This window comes from Myotis yumanensis, unplaced genomic scaffold (genome assembly GCF_028538775.1).
Source record: "Myotis yumanensis isolate MYYU_CA2020_CCGP unplaced genomic scaffold, mMyoYum1.0.hap1 SCAF_14, whole genome shotgun sequence".
NCBI lineage: Eukaryota > Metazoa > Chordata > Mammalia > Chiroptera > Vespertilionidae > Myotis > Myotis yumanensis.
The window spans coordinates 23,968,844-23,987,939 of NW_027223765.1; the positions used below are offsets into that span (position 1 = coordinate 23,968,844).

Genomic DNA, 19,096 nt, shown 5'->3' on the forward strand with positions numbered 1-19,096 from the left:
AAACCCCAACCACATCTGAAGAGGAGGGGTCTCAGTGGGAGGGGCTGGGTAATAGTCATAGCTTTCTGCACAATTGGAATAAGTCCTCCTGGCAGTGGGTCTCAGGCAGGAAGCTTGCTGGACATCGTAACTGCCACCTGTCCTTGACTTTCTAGGAGAGGCCTAGGAGCGGGGGAAGCAAGAGGAACTCCTATCTTCTCTGGCTGGCCTGTTGCTTTATATATTCTCTCCCCTTCTTTTGAAGGCTGGAAGATGGCTACACTAGGTGAGAGCAAAACTGATCATAGTACAGAGTCTGTCCTTTGCAGTGTTTTTTTTCTTTGAAATCAACTTGTAAAGATGGGCCTATAGGATAGATGCTCATGAGCCTTACAGAGTGAAAGTCTTCATAGACAGAAAACAGCGCAGGAAGGGAGTGCTGCTTAGCAGTACTATAGGAAATAGCAAAGCTCTAGCTGGGTTGGCTCAGTGGATAGAGCGTTGGCCTGCAGACAGAAGGGTCCTGGGTTTGATTCCGGTCAAGGGCATGCACCTCGGTTGTAGGCTCTTCCCCGGCCTAGACCCTGGTCAGGGCTCGTGCAGGAGGCAACCAACCGATGTGTTTCTCTCACATCGATATTTCTCTTTCCCTCTCCCACTCTCTCTAAAAATCAATGGTAAAATATCCTCAGGTGAGGATTAAAAACAAACAAACAAAAAAAAGAAAATAGCATAAGTACTCAAGTACCATATATATCAGTGATGGCCAACCTCTGACACGCGAACTCATTTTTTTGGTTGATTTTTCTTTGTTAAATGGCATTTAAATATATAAAATAAATATCAAAAATATGTCTTTGTTTTACTATGGTTGCAAATATCAAAAAATTTCTATATGTGACACGGCACCAGAGTTAAGTTAGGGTTTTTCAAAATGCTGACACACCGAGCTCAAAAGGTTCTCCATCACTGATATATATCATGTAGTATATACTCCATATAGTCTAGGCCAGCGGTTCTCAACCTGTGGGTCGCAACCCCTTTGGGGGTCGAACGACCCTTTCACAGGGGTCGCCTAAGACTATCGGAAAACTCATATATAATTACATATTGTTTTTGTGATTAATCACTATGGTTTAATTATGTTCAATTTGTAACAATGAAATTGGGGGTCACCACAACATGAGGAACTGTATGAAAGGGTCATGGCATTAGGAAGGTTGAGAACCAGTGGTCTAGGCTATGTATTATACCACACAGTATATACCCTATACTATATAGTGCTATGCATTCCTTGTGAGTTTTTTATATGTACTGTGTGATATAGTACAATAATATTAATAAATGATAGAATTGGGAGTATGGTTAGGACTTGCCTAATTCAGGTCTCCAACTTCTCTTAGCCTCAGTCTCCACATCTCTGAGGCTGAGATCCTACTACCTACAGCACAGGGCTGCTGCCAACATTAAATCACGGGGGAGTGCTTTATTTACTACAAAGTGCCAAGCAAGGGCTAGTGATTTCTGTCAGTTTGTGTTCTCCATGATTGTCATTAAATCCAAACTCCTCTTTAAGAGGGCTGTCCTTTTGAAAATCTTGGCGTCCTTGAAAGGGCCCAGGATTTGCATGTGTCACCACAAGGTGGCACTAGATGCCCAATATGCCCATTGGCCTCAACTCCCATCTTTTTTTTTTTTTTTAATATATTTTATTGATTTTTTACAGAGAGGAAGGGAGAGAGATAGAGAGTTAGAAACATCGATGAGAGAGAAACATCGATCAGCTGCCTCCTGCACATCCCCCACTGGGGATGTGCCCGCAACCCAGGTACATGCCCTTGACCGGAATCGAATCTGGGACCCTTCAGTCCGCAGGCCGACGCTCTATCCACTGAGCCAAACCAGCTTCGGCTCAACTCCCATCTTAATTAGTTACACATGTCCATTTTTATTATCATTGAAGAGGAAGGGAAATGCTCACAAATGTGTTTTCTAGGCACAGGGTACTGTGGAGTCACTGGCAGGAGTACAGGCTGGCGGGGAAGAGGGGAAGAGGCAGGTTAGAATGGGCACATACTAAGATGTAGGGAAGCGGCCCCAGCCACTATAACAAAGTAAATAGCTAGGAGACCAAACAGAAACCCCCAGAACCCCAGAGGAATGAAAAAGAGGAAGGAAGACTACAGAAAACCACAGCGGGACAACTGTCACCATCATTTGGAAAGGATATTTCCACATTTTTCCAGTAGAGGTGTCATATGCTCCAGTGTGGGGCATGGCCACAGAGGTGAGACCATGACACACAGCTCCTAGGCCAGGGGTGGGCAACCTTTTTGTGAGTGCGTGCCAAAACCAGCAAAATCTCTGACTCAAAATTCTTCTGCGTGCCAACCCTAAGTTTTTGAGAACATGTTACGTCTACTTGATATCTCTTAAGGTATACGTATGTGAAGAACCTTGAAGAAATAATAAAATTCATTTGAGCGACAAAAACACAGTATATGATGATGAAAAATACATTTATTTTTTAATGTATACATGTACACTGATAGTCCGACAGAAAACTTTATGACTCCGTTTAATATTATCAGTGGAACTTTTGCTGCTGCATCACTGATGACAGAGATTTTACATCAGGTTTATATTTCGTGACCTTCAGAGATAGGCACGAGCTACTACTTTCATCCGTCAGGCTACTCCTATTATAAGACTTAACAAAATTCATCACTGAGAACAAAGATTCACAAGCGTATGTGAATGAAAACATGGAGAGTAATGCTGTTGCAAAGTTTTTTAAACAAAAAATTTTTTGGATTGGCATTCCAAGTCCTCAATAGTTCGTTTTCGACACTATTGAAATTGCTCTTCCCCTCTCTCATCAATTCATGTCTATGGTCTTTAAGAGAACTTGTTATGTAAAATTATTTATTTGTCTAAGATGCACCTACGCTGAATTTATCTGAAAAATAAAAAAGTCGATATTAAGAAAAAAAATTGTAAGTGGAAGATTATAAGAGAGGGTTTCGCGTGCCAGCAAAAGTTACTGGCATGCCATGTTTGGCACGTGTGCCTGGGGTTGCCCACCCCTGTCCTAGGGTATCTAGATCTGTAAGAAAAACATCATGACTAGTAAATGAGAATTCACAGGTAAATATAATTGCTAACAAAAATGGTGAGCTCTAACTAGAAACAATTATGAATTAAATGGAGACTCCCTTTTTGACTTGTCAAATAAGGCTTGAAATGGTAATATTTAAAGCTGATAAAGGAATAGAGAGACTGATATGGAGGAACAAAAAGTATGGTTTTTCTAAAACATTGCTGTCCTCTAGAACTTTCTGAAATGATGGAGATATTCTGTCTGCATTGTCCAATATGTAGCCACTGGCCCCACATGGCTATTGTGGACTAAGTCTAATGGTCAGTGCAACAGAAGAGCTGGTTTTTAAATTGCACTTAAATTTATAGCTACATGTGGCTAAGTGGCTACTATATTAAATAGCACAGGACCAGAATTCAAGTAGGCATTGTGAAGCAAATTCCATAAATCTATACGTAATCTTTAATCAGTAATCCCATGTTTAGGAATCCAATTTAAGGAAATAGCCAGAGGTATTTATACAAAGATTTTATCACAGTGCTATTTAGAACAATGAAAAGGTGGATAAAGCCCTAGCTGGTTTTTTCTCAGTGGTTAGAGCATTGGCCCACAGACTAAAGGGTCCTGGGTTTGATTCTGATCAAGGGCACATACCTTGGTTGCAGTCTCAATCCCTGGCCCTGCAGGAGGCAGCCAATGAACGTGTCTCTCTCTCATTGATGTTTCTCTGTCTCTCCCTATCCCTTCCATTCTAAAAACCAATGGAGCCCTAGCCAGTTTGGCTCAGTGGATAGAGCATCTGCACTGCAGACTGAAGGGTTCCATTCTGGTCAAGGGCATGAGCCCGGGTTTCGGGCTCGATCCCCAGTGGAGGCAGCTGACCAATAGTTCTCATCATTGATGTTTCTTTCTATCTCTCCCTCTTCCTTTCCTCTCTGAAATCAATAAAAAATATAGTTTAATAAATAAATAAAAATCAATGGAAAAATATCCTCGGTGAGGATTAACTACAACAAAAATGCAGAAAAGGTGGCTACAACTCAGATGTCTAAAAACAGGTTGATTATATAAATTATAATATAACTTAGGATATTTGCACAGTCATTGAAACTTTTGAAAACTTTTAATAAAAAATGCTCTTTATATAAGTAAGCAGGAATTTAAAACTATACATAGGAATGGTTTCAATTATGTTTAATAATAAATATTATAAAAGGATAGATAGGCTGATATATTCTTAAAAGCACCTACACAGGCTTTTTACGAAGATGGCGCCGAAAGCTAAGAAGGAAGCCCCTCCCCCTCCCAAAGCCCAAGCCAAAGCAAAGGCTTTGAAGGCAAGGAAAGCAGTGTTGAAAGGCGTCCACAGCCACACAAAAAAAGAAGATCCGCACGTCACCCACCTTCTGACGGCCAAAGACACTAAGGCTCCGGAGGCAGCCTAAATACCCTCGGAAGAGCGCACCCAGGAGAGACAAGCTTGACCACTAGGCCATCATCAAATTCCCCCTGACTACCGAGTCAGCCATGAAGATAGAAGACAATAATACACTAGTGTTCATTGTGGATGTCAAGGCCAACAAGCACCAGATCAAACAGGCTGTGAAGAAGCTCTATGACATTGATGTGGCCAAGGTCAACACCCTGATCAGGCCTGATGGTGAGAAGAAGGCATATGTTCGACTGACTCCTGACTATGATGCTTTGGATGTTGCCAACAAAATTGGAATCATCTGAACTGAGTCCAGCTGCCTAATTCTAAATATAAAAATTTTACACTGTTAAAAAAAAAAAAAAAGTACCCACCCAGGAAGGAACCAATCCAAAATGGTTACAGTATTTAGTGCAGGGTTGTTCAATTACAGCTGAGACTTTTTCTTCTTTAAACTTTTCTGAAAATTCTATTTTCTAAAATGAGCATATATTACTTTTCCAAAAAAAAATAAAAGGTATACTAGTATCTTCAGAACTTCTTTCCAAAAATCCTCATGACAAATCTACTAAAAATGTCATTTCAACTTTTAAGATTCTAGCACCAGGAGCTAGATGACACCTCCCAGGAGTAAGAGGGCGGTTGTCTTAGATGATTCTTCCGGTTCCAGTGCTCTGGCACTGTGGTGAGGTGCCTTAGATGGGGTACTGTCAACTGAGCTGGGCCCTCCATGGCTGCAATGAGTTTGAAAATGCATATCCTTCAGTTGGAGAAATTGGCTCAAATTATTTAATGATTCCCCACCACTACCATCACACGTATATTTTCTCTCTTTCTGGAACTCTTTTTTTTTTTTTTTTAAGAAAGGAAAGAAGAAAGAGAAACATCGATTTGTTCCACTTATTCCTGCATTCTTTGGTTGCTTCTTGTTTGTGCCCTGACTGAGGATCGAATTGCAGCCTTGGAGTACAGGATGACAGTTTAACCAACTGAGCTACCCAGCCAGACCCTGGGACTCTTATTATTAAAATGTTGAACTTCCTGAGCTGATGCTCTAATTTTACAATCTGTTCTCTCCTTTTCTGCCATCTTTTCTTAGTATTTGGCTTTCTGGGAGATATAACTCACAATCCTTTCACTGAGTTTTTAATTTCTGTTTTCAGATTTTTCAATTCCTAGAACTCTTATTTTTTCAGTGCTCATTTTATAAATTGCAATTTACTCTTGTTTTGTGAATGCAATGGATTATCTCTCTAAAAGGCATGCATTCTCCATGGGATCAATATTGTCTCCCGAAGGGGCAAAATTGGTTCTTTGGGGTTTAGCAAAAATTATTAAATATTACAGTGCTTTATGGCCCTCTAAAACTCAACCCTTTCTGACAAAAATCATATTCTTTAATATTTAATTTTCTCTCATTAGGTAAAAATAAGATTTAATTTTAATGTTTCTCCTTAGAGGTGTGATTTAGGCTTTCATCTCCCTGAACAGTATCTGCGTATTAGTTTGTATTCTCCAGGGAAACAGAACTAATAGGAGACGCACGCACGCATGTGCACTCACACACACACACACACACATACACACACACACACACACATTTAGTGTAAGGACCTAGCTCACATAGTTATGGAGTTAAGGGGATGGGGGTGTTGAAGACGGGGCCTTTAAGGGGGTAATTAAGCTTACATGACGTCATAAAGGTGGGCCTTAATCCAATAGGACCAGTGTCCTTACAGGAAGAAACAGCGGGGATATGCATGCAGAGAAAGGCCTGTGTTGAGGACACAGCAAGAAGGTGGCTGTCTGCGCATCAGGGAGAGAGGCCGCAAGAGAAACCAGACTGCTGGCACCTCGATCTTGGACGTCAACTGTGAGAAAATAAACGTCTGTTGTTTAAGCTGCCCACTCTGTGGTACTTTGTTATGGCAGCCTGAGCAGATTAACACAGCTCCTAACCTGGGAATGGAAGGGGACCACGTTTCTAGGCTGTCTCTGCTTTAATGGAAGACTCAGTGCTCAGAGATCTCCCTTTGGGGGGCTCAGTAACTTTCATCCCCCCCCCCCCCCGCCCCAGGCCTTGAGGGGAGCATCACCTCTGCCTGAGGCCGTTTTATGGGAGACCAGAGACAAAGGGCCGAGCCAGGTGGAATTCATGATTCCTCAGGGCTGCTGCTTGTCACTGGGTGAGATGTGTTTGAATTCCAAGGCTTGACTTTCAGGTTCGGGTTCTAGCCTCACTGCTTCCTCTTGGCAGCTGTACCTGGATATTGTCTGTGGCTGCTCAGCCTCATTCTCCTCTGCATCTCAGGGGCTGCAGCCTGGAACGGCATTTCCCAAACTCCCTTGCCGGTTAGGTTCGGGTAGTGCAAAGCACTGTGTGAGGCTGTTGGAAGGCAGAAGGAAGGAAAAGCCGCGTTTGTTTTTTCTGTTTGTGATATTAGCAGCAGCTGTGGTAGGTTGTGGGCTCTGCCTTGTGGGGTACTGAGGTGGGGGCAGCAGCGTGGCTAGGGCAGTGATGGCGAACCTATGACACGCGTGTCAGAGGTGACATGCGAACTCATTTTTTTGGTTGAGTTTTCTTTGTTAAATGGCATTTAAATATATAAAATAAATATCAAAAATATAAGTCTTTGTTTTACTATGGTTGCAAATATCAAAAAATTTCTATATGTGACACGGCACCAGAGTTAAGTTAGGATTTTCCAAAATGCTGACACACCGAGCTCAAAAGGTTCGCCATCACTGGGCTAGGGTAACTGGGCTCCAGCAGCTCGGATGGCAGATGTCATAGCAGGATCAGGTGGGCTTTGGCTCTCTGTTCAGTGAAAGGCAGTGAATTTAATGGTGGTGGCAGCAACCGAAACCCTCCAGTGCGTTGGTGGTAAATGAGTGCGTGCTCATGGGCCCTGGGTAAACTACTCTCCCCATCCTGCCTCCATGTCGGAGCATGTCTGAATTCTCTTCCTTTTTAAGGCTGAATGATATTCCATTGCATGTGTAGACCTTTTTTGCTCATCCATTCATCTGTTGAAGGACACTTGGGTTGCTTTCATGTGTTAGCTATTGTGAACAATGCTGCTATGAACAGAGGTCTGCAAATATCTCTTTGCAACAGCTTTTAATTTGGGAGTACCTACCCAGAAGTGGAATTGCTGGATCATGTGGTAATTCTATTTTAAATTTTTTGAGGAACCATCATACTGTCTTCTACAAAGGCTGTACCAACAGTGTGGATGTAAACAACAAACAAACACACACAAGGGTTCCAACCATTGGTTCCTTAATAGCATCACTTTCCTCTTGGGATCATGGGGAAAAGCTGTGAACATCACAAAAGTGGTCTGACTATAAAAGGCCTTGGGTGCCAGATGAACACTGTGCCTTATGCATCATCCATATTGGGGACTGCTCTTGAACTGTTAAATTGTGGGAACTATGTTAGGGATATAGAGGTGACATATCTCTGTCCTGATTGGGTTCCTGGACGTCCCCGGTTCTAATCTTAACCTTTTTACTACTCATGGGTAAGTCATCCGCCTCTCTGGGCCTCAGCTTACCCATCTGTAAAATAAAGTGATTGAATTACATGATTGTTAAGCATAGTTCAGCTCTGACACTGTTTCTGAGATGACCTCATCAGTAATACATCATCACAAAATTTTTTGGAGTCAGTGACAACTCAAAAGCCAGAGAAATTACTGGAGTAATTTTGGGGAGGGGGGTGGGCGGGGGGAACAGGGTTGGGTTGCAAATTGGAAGCCCAAGGATCAGTCTGAGCCCACAGATAATTGGTTGATTGGCTTACTATTTTTTACATTTTTGGATTTGAATTGTTATAGATACAGGAGTGTTTAAAGTAATAGTATGAGACTACTAAATATCAATAAATTTGAAAACTTAGGAAAAAAACTTAGACTTCTCTCAAAATGTATAATACCAAAATTGGCATAGGAGAAAATGGAAAATTTAGATAAACTAATTGCTATAGACGAGATTGTTAGAAAGATAGAGATTTGATGTTGAAAGGGCATCAAAGTAAAATGGCTGCATAACTGAATTCTCTCTCTAACTTTTTAGATACAGATAATTGCAATGTTATTCAAATCCTTGCTACTCAAAGTGTGGTCCATGGACCGGCACAGCATCACTGGGAGTTTGCTGGAAATGCAGAAGCTCAGGTCCCCGCCCAGACCTACTAAATCAGACCCTGAATTTTCACCAGCTCCCTAAGTGATTTGTGTGTGCGTGAACGTTTAAGAAGCACTAGACTAGGGCAGTGATTCTCAACCATGGCTGGACTTTGAAATTATCTACAGGGTTTTAAAAAAATACTGGCATGAGAATCCCACCCTGAGATTCTGAGGATTGATCAGGTGCATGGCATGGGCACTTCAATGAAAAAGACTCTCCAGATGATTGAGAATCAAAGATTTAAACTAGGCCATCAAAAAATATGGAAAGCTTTAAGAAATAGAGCTGGCAAAGAATGTACCCTTCAAGAGTATAATAAAAACACACTACACACTAATCTCATTTATGATTAAAAATAAAATCCAGTGCCCTGGCCAGGTGGCTCAGTTAGTTGGAGCATCATCCCATACATCAAAACGTTGTGGTTTGATCCCCATTCAGGTGCGTGCGTACAGGAGGCAACTGGTTGACATTTCTCTCCTACATCAATGTTTCTCTCTCCTATTTCTTTCTCTCTAAAAATAAATAAATAAATAAATAAATAAATACATTCCAGTAATGATAAAAAATAATATAATAAGACCAAGCGCAGTTAATTTCAGGAACACGCAGTAGTGTGCTGCTGGTTTAACAAAAAAGACCTGATCGGTCACATTTGTCAATTCCTGTGGTGTAAATACTCCCACCGTGACTAATTTTAAACATAGTTAATTTGAAGCTAATTTTGCTTCTAGCAAAGGATGGTGCTAATTGTAAGCTACCAGCATGAATGATCTCAACCAGCTTGAACATTCTTGAATCCAACCAATTGGCTCTCAGAAGCTGGTAAGAGCTGGTTGCCTCATTCTACTAGAGGTTGATTAAAAGTTAGGCAAGGGCCCTGGACAGTTTGGCTCGGTGGATAGAGCATCGGCCTGCGGACTGAAGGGTCCCAGGTTCGATTCCAGTCAAGGGCATGTACCTTAGTTGCGGGCACATCCCCAGTAGTGGGTGTGCAGGAGGTAGCTGATCAATGTTTCTCTATCATCGATGTTTATAACTCTCTATCTCTCTCCTTTCCTCTCTGTAAAAAATCAATTATATATATATAAAGTTAGGCAAGGCACCAAGGAATCCATTCCCTCAATACATTGAAGAGAAACCACATTATCTTTTTTAAAAAATATATTTTATTGATTTCTTACAGAGAGGAAAGGAGAGGGATAGAGAGTTAGAAACATCGATGAGAGAGAAACATTGATCAGCTGCCTCCTGAACACCCCCCACCGGAAAGTGCCCGCAACCAAGGTACATGCCCTTGACTAGAATCAAACTTGGGACCCTTCAGCCCACAAGCTGATGCTCTATCCACTGAGCCAAACCGGTCAGGGCCACATTATCTTTTTTTTAAAAAATGTATTGATTGATTTTGAGAGAGAGAGAGAGAGAGAGAGAGAGAGAAGCATTGATTTGTTTTTCCACTTATTTATGCATTCATTGGTTACTTCTTATATGTGCCCTGACTGGGGATTGAACCTGCAACCTTGGTGTATCGGGATGACGCTCTAACAAACTGAGCTACCCAGCCAGAGCTGAGAAACCATATTATCATATCACAAATACATTAGGGTGGGGCACCTAAGATCTCCACTTTGGCACAGGAAGCGTCCCTGCAGGCCGTCCTGCACCAGCTGGCTTCACACATTTTCCTGCCCTGCTGGTCCCTGAAGGCATCGGTGACACCAGCCTTGCTGCCAGGCCCGGCCCAGCCCAGACTTGCTGGGGCCACGTTGCCTTTTGACGTTGGCCTCGGTCTGACCAGGTCCTTTGCAGGCGGATGACGAAGACATTACCGTCACCTCTTCATTTTTCAACTGGCAGAGCTGGCAGGGGTGCTGCTTCCTTAATCTGTGCATATCCTGCTTCAGACAAGTTAGCCCTTTCTCAGTCCTGAAAGGAACGGAAGAGAGAAGGCAGGGGCCTACCTCAGGTGCCTGGAAACAGGCTGGGTTTCCTGCCCCCGTGACGTTCTTGGCTTGCCTCCGCGTCCCCATCGTTCACCTGCTCTGCCCTGCATTTCCTTACTTCCTTGGCTTAATCATGCCAGTCCCTCCTTCTCGGAACTGTGAGCTCTGATAGCTTTCCAGCCAATTCCCATTTTGTTTAGCCATCCAGAGTCCACGTTCACTGCGACTGAACTGTTCCTGAACCCCGCCATTACTCTTAACAAAGAGGACTGATGAGTACGGGAACCCGGATCGGTGTTCGTGTCAGCTGTGACGACAAGAACCACACAAATTCATTTTCTGGGCCTTGGCCTAGGATTTTGGAGCCGTGGGTTCGTCGGCAGCTTCAGGGTTATCAGGTGGCTTCGGAATTCCCAAAGGACTGCTGGGCACAATTGCGTGTGTGAGGCGATGTTCCTGGGAGACTGTGGCAGCCTGTGGGCGCCGCCTCCCGACACTCTCTCCACCTTGCAGGAACGATGCCACCCCCATCTTCTAGCAAAGGATGCTGGGAAGTTGACAGATTCTGCTCCACGAGCTTGCTTATTCTTAGTGTCACAGACCTGATTTACTTATTCACCTAACCGATAGTCATTGAGCACCTATTATGGCTACTTTGTGCTAAGGATAGAGTGGTGAACCAGAAGGATATAAACCCTTGAGCCCTATATTCCATCAGGGGAAGGACAATTTGACAAAAACAGCCCTAACTAAATGAATGAATAAGGTGATTTTAGGGAGTCCTAAGTAACATGAAGCAATAAGAGTGGAGAGAAGCAGAGAGGAAGGGAGACAGCTATTGCAGCTCAGAAAGTCTTTGACAGCTGAGTGAGGAGGAAGAGCCAGACTTGGGGCGGGGCGGGGGGGGGGGGGGGGGGGGGGAGGACTGTGCAGTGGGAATCGGCTTGGTGTGTCTGAGGAGCCAGGTGAGAAGGCTGGGGCGGCTGGAGCACAGTGGGGAGAGGCGATGGAGAGGCAGACAAGGGCAGCGGCTGGGTACCAAGCACAGAAGCACTGCATTTTTAAAATATATATATTTAAATAAAATAAATAGATGAATATATATATATTGATTCTTAGAGAGAGAGAAAGAAAGGAGAGAGAGAGAAACATCAATGTGAAAGCAAAATATCAATTTACTGTCTCCTGCACACCCCTCACCAGGGATAGAGCCTGCAACCCAGGCATGTTCGGGGACCAGGAATTGAACTGGCAACCATGCACTGCATGGGACCATGCCCAACCAACTGAGCCACACAGGCCAGGGTGAGGCATTGATTTTCTATCCTAATGGAAATCGGAATGGAAAGTGTTAAGTAGCGAGGCTTATAAGGTCTGAGTCATGGTTTGGAAAAGTCCCGGTTGGTCCCGGTGGTGGTGGTGTGGAGAGGGACTGTGATGGAGCAACCAGGGAAGCGGGAGGCAGGCTGGGAGGCTGCTGCTGAGGCTAGAGACAGTGACAGGGCAGGCCATCTGGTGGTGCGAAGCTGAGCTTAGTCATCTGAAGTCATTCCTCCGAGACAGCTGCACAGTCAGACCTGCTGCTGCAACCCAGAAGCAGCAATTACTTGCCAGAAACACACACACACATGTATTTATGCTGAAACAATAGTAATTACCAGGCAACTCCTCGTCACGCCTTCGCCGCTGTCGCCCGATTACCCTAACAACTCTCGCAAGTGAGTGATTTGCTGCGCCCACCTGCTCTTGCATTATGGGATGCTTAACTTCCTCAAGGCCTCGCCACCCTCGGCACTGCCTGCACCATAGTGTGCAGACTTCCATGACCAGCTTGCTACTCGACAGTGTCAGAGCTGTGGGGGTCAGAGATTTGTGAAGATGCGTCACGTATTGCAAATTATCTGATTAATTTGACATTACTTATTCTTCTCAAATCCTTTATCATTCTGGAAGAATGTATTCACTCATTCCTTTGGCCATTTATTCATTCTTTCATTCAACAGACATTTGTGGAATCCCTACTAGAAGCCACACTCCCTTCTGGGTAGGAGCTACTGAGACTGAGGCAAAAGGCCCAGACCTACCCCCTGGGGGGAGTGGTCCTCTGCAAGTTTCCTTGTGACTTGCTCTCCATTAGACACCAACACCAACCCAGGTTTTCAGGCCGCAGAACTAGGTACTCTCTCTCTAGTAGAAAGAAGGAAACGAACATTCACAGAGACTGAGTATCCACTCCGAGCCAGATACTATGCAAAGTCCTTCCACAGACCTATCCTCATTTAGTTCTCACAAAATCCTGGAAAATGAATATGTTTGTTCCCATTTTTACTGATGAGTACATTGAGGCTAGGAGAGCCACACAGTTGTATAGCATTGAGTAGCCAAGCAATCAGCTCTGCTGGACTCAGAGACCCACGCTCTTTCCACCCACCACAGTAAAAACTTTAAAAAAGGAGATCAGCCCTGGCCGGTGTGGCTCAGTTGGTTGGGTGTGGTCCCATGTACCGCAAGGATGCCGGTTCAATTCCCAGTCGGAGAACATGCCTGGGTTGCAGGCTCTATCCCTGGTAAAGGGCTTGCAGGAACCAGCTAATTGATGTTTCACTCTCACGTCGATGTTTCTCTTTCTCTCTTCCTCTTCCTTCCTCTCTCTAAAAATCAATTAAAAATATTGTTTTAAAAAGTTGATCAAACTGAAATAAAAGAGAGGACTGGGGCCCAGGCTGAGGTGCCCCCTTAGTCAAAGGAGACAAAAGACAAAAGACTGCTGGGACAAGAAGGAAGTCACATGTCAGGGATGATAAAGTGTCAGCAGCAACAAAAGAATCATGGAAACAATAACAAACACAAAAGGACATTATGGAAAAGCCCAACCAGCTGTTTCACTTCACAGAATGAATCATCCCTGAAAAAACTTTGGGGAAAGATTAGAAAATGGATAGCCTGTGGAATAATTACTCATCTGAACTGTTTACTGGGAGGCAGAGTCCTGCCCAGTGCCCTGTATTTAGCATCCAGCTGCCCGGGGGAGGTGGGAGGAGGGTTCTCCTGGGACTTGGAATCAAAGTCAACCAAATGGAGCCCTTAGTGCCTCAGCTGAGCACCTGCACCCACAGATTGTTGTCAGCTCACACAGGCCTTGAATGTCCTCCTGAGCATCCTGGACTTTATTCTGGGGACAACAGAGGATGGGCACTGAAAGGTTTAGAACTGGTGAGAAATACAATCAAACCTGTGTTTGAGAAAGGTAATGCGGGAAAAGGGTGACTTGGAGGGGAGAGGGCTTGAGTTCAGTTTTCTGAAGCCAACCCCTGGTGTCTCTGCTGAAACCATCCAGCCACGTGGGCAGCTCAGCCCACGCCTGTCACAGTGAAATCGACGCATTAGGAAGCCCATTCCAATGTGTAGCTGCCCCCATAGATGAATGATAAATATATCACAGTTTTTGGTAGCACGTTTATAAATGCATTTCAGTGTGATTATTTCCCTTTGTCTTCCCATGTATTTTCTTTTATGCACTTAGAAACAATATTCTGGGCCTGGCCAGTGTGGCTCCGTTGTTTGAACATCAACCCACGCACCAAGAGGTCACTGGTTCGATTCCTGGTCAGGGTGGGTGCATGCCTAGGTTGCAGGCTCAATCCCCAAAACAGTCGATTTTATTGTTTCTGTCTCTCTCTCCCCTCCCTTTCTCTCCCCCCACCCCCACCCCTCTCAAAAGTCAATAAAAACATATACTTTTAAAAAACACATTATTCTGGGAAAGAATCCATGGACTTCAGCAGACCCCACAGAGGTTCATGGCTCAAAGTCTTCAAACATTATGCAGACCATCTTTCCTTTCTCTGCATGCAGTAACTGCCAAATCCAGCCAGCATTCATCACAGGCCCCTCACACACTCAGGGCTGTCAGAGGCTCTGCTCTGAGAATCCAGAACCAGCTGCCTGGGCTGGACTCTGCCTTTTCCAGCTGACTTGGGCCACATTGCTTTAACCTCCCCGTCTCCTCCTCTGTAAACCGAGGGCAATCAGACTATACACCTCCTGGGGGTCTTGTGAGGGTTAAGTCAGTTCGTGTGTGTGAAGCGTTAGCACAGAGTCCAGCTTCCTGGCCCACAGTCCAGCCGCAGTGTGTTTGCAACATAACTCCTGAGCCACGATAACCCCGGTGAGACCACTTGAGTGCAGACCCACCATTTGGTACATCTCTCATCATTTTGGTTTTTTTTCTCTAGGTCTTCTTAAGAATGACCCAGATCTCTCTCTCTCCCATTTTTGGGGGGGAGGCAACCAAATTTTTGGTGGCCTTGTTTTGACAAGGCTAAAAAAAAAAAATGACCCAGAAATTTCTGCCAAAAAGTAGTAATAAAATCCCTTCAAAGTCTATACTTACCTAAAATTTTGGTAGACGTTGGAGCAAGGAGTATATATTTGGGAAGCGATCCCAGGAAGCAAAGTGGGGAAGTGAGATAGGGAAGAGAGAAAAGCCACAAGGGGTAAGTTAATGAGAGACTCCCTCTGAGGACAACTGGGCCTCAGGCCTGCTGGGGACCCCCCCCCCCCCCCAGAGGCTGTGCGGACACACCTCCACTGCCCCTCCTTGGGTGCGGGGGCTGGTGGACTTGTAATCAGACAATGAAGGGGTTTGGGCTGCCTGTCACTACTTGAGCCAATTCAGCAGAGACGGGGTTGAATCATACATGAGCATTTATTCCAGTACTGCTGGCAGCATGGGAGAGCAGCAGGTCATCCACAGAAATCCGCTCTGCACCCCACGTAAGCCAGCTGCTTATATTGGGTAGAAGGACAAAGATTACCTGGGAAGTAGGCAAAAAGGGCAAATGGGCAGTTGACAGGCATGCAAAGGGCTGGGGTCTTCAAAGGGCTGGTGATTCTGGTTTCTGCAACAAGGTTGTTAATCTTCCCATGATAATAGTTAGCTCCCTGATGGGGAGGGTGGCTACATTTCCAGGTGAGCTCCCAGGTCCCCTTTAGAATGCACCTTCTTTAATGAGAATAAAACAATCATGGTTAACAGAGCATGATTAATATTTCCTGCAATGCTAGCTGGTTCCCAATATTCTACTTCTGCCCCTATTAGACTGATCCACCAGCTCCTAGCCCTCATCTCTTGAATGACACCCTGGTCTTGTTTGGGGGCTGGTCTTGTTTGTGGGCTCAGCTTGCTTCTATGACAGAAAAAACTCCCAGGCAGCGAGACACAGGTGCCTGAGGGAGGCCAATGTGCACAGGAATTGTCCTCTAACGCCACAGGTGACCATAGGTGGGGCCCTGGCAGTGTCTGCCTCAGCGAGGATGGGAAAGTACAATACCCCTGTCCATAAAAAGCAAGAGAGACATGAAACATTAGTTTTGACTTTATTTGATTAAAAATGTGACTAGAAGAGGTCCGACCAGCCTGAATCTTTCAACTTCCCCCTCCACACCCACCCCCTCTGTGATTTTCACGGGTGGTTCCTGTAGCAACTTGTGTGTGATTTAGTCTTTCCAAGTGTGTTTATCAGAAATGCTAACCACCCACTCTTCAAAGTCCACATGTTATTATGGGTAAACTCAGTGATTTGGGGAGGGGTGTGTCAGAAGATCTTCATTATTTCGGTATCTGCTTATTAGCAAAAAAAAAAAAAAAAATGTAGTTGCTGGAGTATTTTTCTTTTGCTGTTGTCTGTTAATTAAACCAACACCATGACTTGCAATGCAAAATCTTAAGACCGTGGGATGTTAGATTCATCTGGTTAGATTTCAATGTAAGTAGAGCCGTAACAGCTTGCACTTCGTTGGATGAATGTATGACTGTCAGTGTTAAATTCCATGAAAAGCAGTTATATCTGCTCAGTTTTCAGGTGAGAGAGTATGGATGCCAGAGAGAAATGTATCATCATTATTTTTAAAAGTACTAAATAGTACATAAAGGGATATATACATAGCCCATGACATGGGCAATAGAGTAGTGAAGACCTGGGGGGTGAGTAGGAGATGGGATGAGGAGGGAAAGACAGGGGAAGGGGACGGAAGATATCTGTAATACTATCAACAATAAAAAATACATTAAAAATTAAAATGAATGCCATTGACTACGTGAAACAAAAAAAATAGTAAAGAAGAGAAATATGGAATAGCACATTTTATTTATTTATTTTTAAACAGATTTCTATTGTTTTTAGAGAGGAAGAAACATCAATAATGAGAGAGAATTATCAGTTGGCTGCCTCCTGCACGCCCCATACTAGGGATCAAGCCTGCAATCCGGGAAATGCGCCCTTGACCAGAATTGAACCCGGGACCCTTCAGTCTACAGGCTGATGCTTTATCCACTGAGCCAAACCAGCCAGGGCACAGAATAGCACATTTTAATCTACACTGTGAGGACAATAGTGTATCAAGTATGTAAGTTTGTAGACAAGAACAGGAAGGTAAAATGGGAAAATGAATACTGTTTTGCCAACACAGTCCATTTTCTTTGTAAAACGGGAGGAAAGAGATCAGCAGCCTCCTAGAAGCAAGGGCATGGCCTGTCAGTGTGCGTTTAGTTGCCCTTGGCACCTTTTCTGAGCTCAGACCAAGTTACTGAGGAATTTCCCAAATTTCCTTCCACCCAGTTTTGTTTCCTCTAAAAGTAGGCGAGCAATTGGGACCGGCAGGCGAAACGCCATGAACATGGATGAGCGCCAAATGAAAGAAGCCAGGCACAAAGGCCACATGTATGAACCCATTGACATGAAATTCTTTTAAAAAAGGCAAAACCATAGACCTAGAAAGCAGATCAGAGGTTTCCTAGGGGCTGCTGGGAACAGAGAGTGAGTCTGAACAAGCATGCGGGAAGTGTTTGGGGTGACGAAAGTGTCCTGGCACTGGATTACGGTGATGGTTGCACAATTATGTAAATGTAGGAAAACTCATTGAACTATGAATCTTATGATATGTGAAGTACACAGCAAGGCTGTTTGATGGGGCAACGGAGAGGCACTGGGAGGAGAGGCACTGGGAGGAGAGGCACTGGGAGGAGAGGCACTGGGAGGAGAGGCACTGGGAGTTGTACGCTCCACACCATTTCTGAAACGCAAGGAAATGTCAGCAAACAATTTCCAGTTACTGTGGGGCAGAAAAGCTCACTGAGGCTGGAAGGGTTGTAGCGCCTCTCTCCCAAGTTACCCCCAGCAGCCCCCACAAATGAACCTCCCAAGCACACGCTCTCTGGGGGTGGGGGGGGGGGGTGGGGGACTGCACTTGCTTTGCTGGAACTGCAAGACAGGCCTTCTGAGCCCCTTACAACAGCTTGCCCAGACCTCTGCTGAGTGGACCAGCTACAGCCGTGCTGTTCAATAGAAATTCAGTGGGAGCCGCACATCTGTGCTTCCCAGTTTCCTAGTAGACATATTAAAGCATAAAAGGAGCCCCGGCTGGTGTGGCTCAGTTGGTTGGAGCCTCGTCCTGTACCCCCAAGGGTGGCGGAATGGATACCTGGTTGGGGCATATATGGGAGGCAACCAACCTCTCTCTCTCTCTCTCTCTCTCTCTCTCTCTTAAAGAAAGAAAGAAAAGAAACAGGTGACAAAAAATTTTAGTAATATATTTTCTTTAACCCAATATGTCCAAAGTATTATAATTTCAGCATGCAGTCAACCTAATATTACTAATGAGATGTTTTACATCCTTTGTTTATGCTAAATCCTCAAAACCTGATGTCGTTTGCTCACGGCGCACCCCAAGTCAGACTGGCTACATTTTCAGACTGACTCAGAAACCATAGGTGGCTATTGTATTGGATAACACAGGCCTAGCGGTTTCCTGCTCAGTGATGATAATCCAAAGAGAATGGTTTTCATGCAAACATCTACTGCTGATTGAAACAAACATGGAAAGGTATATGTTGAATTGTTCTATAAAAGCAGTCACCTCTGTGATCCTCACTTTTTTTAATGTTAATCCTCACCTGAGGATATTTTTTCCCTTGATTTTTAGAGAGTGGAAAGGGGGGCGGTGGTGGAGAGAGAAACATAGATGTGAGAGAGATATGTCAGTTATCCCCCCATCCCCCGCCCCCGCACGTGCCCCTGTCGAACCTGCAACCCAGGTACGTGCCCTTGACAGGAGTCGAACCGGTGAGCGTTCGGTTGCAGGGGCCGACACTCTAACCACCGAGAACACTGGTCAGGGCTGTGATCCTCACTTTCTAAAAAAATTAAATTTTCACATGGTGCTGAGGAGGTTTGCAATGTACTCGGTGAGTTTCATTCTTTGGTCTTGGCAGTTAAACCCCTGAGGTCAGCACATCTAGCGGTGATTGGGATTAACATTGCAAAGGAGCCACTCTGACACTAGGAATTGCGAGGCTAGGATTTTAGCCAAGATGAAAGGGTATGTCCTTTATCAAGAAACTGCATCCGGTCCTGGCAAAAGAACAGCTGTGATGATCAACAGTAA

General features: G+C 44.5%; 1 pseudogene; it reads left to right on the top strand.

Moving 5' to 3' along the window:
- The first annotated feature begins 4,347 nt into the window (after positions 1-4,347).
- LOC138992386 (large ribosomal subunit protein uL23 pseudogene) lies at positions 4,348-4,826 on the top strand (annotated as a pseudogene).
- Positions 4,827-19,096: the final 14,270 nt, after the last annotated feature.